The sequence below is a fragment of the Gekko japonicus genome, unplaced genomic scaffold (genome assembly GCF_001447785.1).
Source record: "Gekko japonicus isolate JY-2015 unplaced genomic scaffold, Gekko_japonicus_V1.1 scaffold82, whole genome shotgun sequence".
In the NCBI taxonomy this organism is placed as follows: Eukaryota; Metazoa; Chordata; class Lepidosauria; order Squamata; family Gekkonidae; genus Gekko; species Gekko japonicus.
This window is the reverse complement of record NW_015174846.1, coordinates 451,902-453,403: the sequence shown is the minus strand read 5'-3', so window position 1 is coordinate 453,403 and position 1,502 is coordinate 451,902. Positions and strand designations below refer to the sequence as shown.

The window sequence follows — 1,502 nt, the reverse complement described above, 5'->3', positions numbered from 1 at the left end:
CATAACTCATTAGCATATGCCACACCCCCTGACATCACCGGAAGTGTGTCATAAGGCCACACCCCCTGACATCACCGGAAGTGTGTCATAAGGCCACACACCCCACCCCCAATGGTCCCGGCCGCCGCCACCGGCCTTGCAGCTCCATGAGGGGCCCGGCGGTGGACCTCCAAGGCCGGCGGGAGTGCTAGGAAGCCCCGCGAAGGCCCTCCCTGGCCCCAGGCAGGCAGGGGTGGGGAGAGGCAGGGAGGAAGCAACTTACCCTCCCTCTTCTCCTGCCTCCTCCTGGCTGAATGAGGGCCGGAAGCGGGGCGGCCGGAAGCAGGGGGTGGGGATTCGTCATGTGCCCCCCCCATACCTCACCCACGTTCCCCCCCGAAATGACCTCTGCAAAAAATATTAAGGAATAATAGAAGGTAATGAACAAGAGCAGCACAGAGTGGAATGGAAGCAGGAATATCCCTGGGTTGCAGTCAGGGCGAACCATCTTTGACATGGTTAACAAAAAAAGAGTGGGAGATTTGAAAAACTGTATTTTAACGTGGCTGTGGCTCAGTGGAAGAGCATCTGCTTGGCATGCAGAAGGTCCCAGGTTCAATCCCTGGCAGCTTCAGTAAAGATCAGGATGCAGGTGATGTGAAAGACCTCAGCCTCAGACCCTGAAGGCAAAGAGTAGACAATACTGTTTTTAATGGACCAAGAGTCTTGATTCAGTATGATCCAGCTTCAAGTGTTGGCTATAGTTTTAAAGATCCTACAGAAAGGATTTCTGTCTTATTGGGGATGTAGAAAATCTTCTGGAGAGACGGTGTTTCTCTGGAAAGTCTTCAACGTTTTGCCTGAGGAGGGGGCTCAAAATAGGCTTCACGCTTTGATTAAGTAACGCTCAAAGAATGAGAGGAATGCCCTCAGAAATATCACATTATTGGAATTCTCTTGGATTCTCTCAGAATTTCAGCATTTTTTGCAGGACTGCCCTAAGAGGAGCCCTTAAATTTGCACTGAACTTTGCTGTAGGCAAAATTTTGGTGACAGCTTCCTTTATTCAATCCCATTTTTTCCCTTGTGTGTTACATACACACATACAATGAGATGTTACAGTTGGGGTTGATCCAGAGAAGAATGTTTCAGAGGGCAGCTGTACTTGTCTGTAGTAGGACAGCTAGATTCAAGCCCAGTAGCACCTTAGAAGCCAACAAGATTTTCAGGGTATAAGTTTTCGAGAGTCAAAGCTCCTTTCTTCAGATACTTTGATTCTCCAAAGCATATACCCTGAAAACTTTGTTGGTCTCTAAGGTGCTACTGGACTAGAATCTAACCATAGAAGAGTGACATTCTGCTAGTAGAACAGATCTTTCACATTACCTCCTGTCTTCTGCAGCCTCTGCATCACCCTGAAAGCTAGTTCTAAGAGTTAGGGGACCTTTGGAAATACAGAACGCGGAGGAGAGGAGCTGCAGATCAAGTGGAAAACTCACGGAATGAGAAACGTTTTCCATTTG

General features: G+C 48.5%; 1 non-coding gene across 1 annotated transcript; it reads left to right on the top strand.

Annotated features, from left to right (window-relative positions):
* The first annotated feature begins 541 nt into the window (after positions 1 to 541).
* TRNAA-GGC lies at positions 542 to 613 on the top strand. Its single transcript has one exon. It is a non-coding gene; the product is annotated as a tRNA-Ala (tRNA).
* The last annotated feature ends 889 nt before the right edge of the window (positions 614 to 1,502 follow it).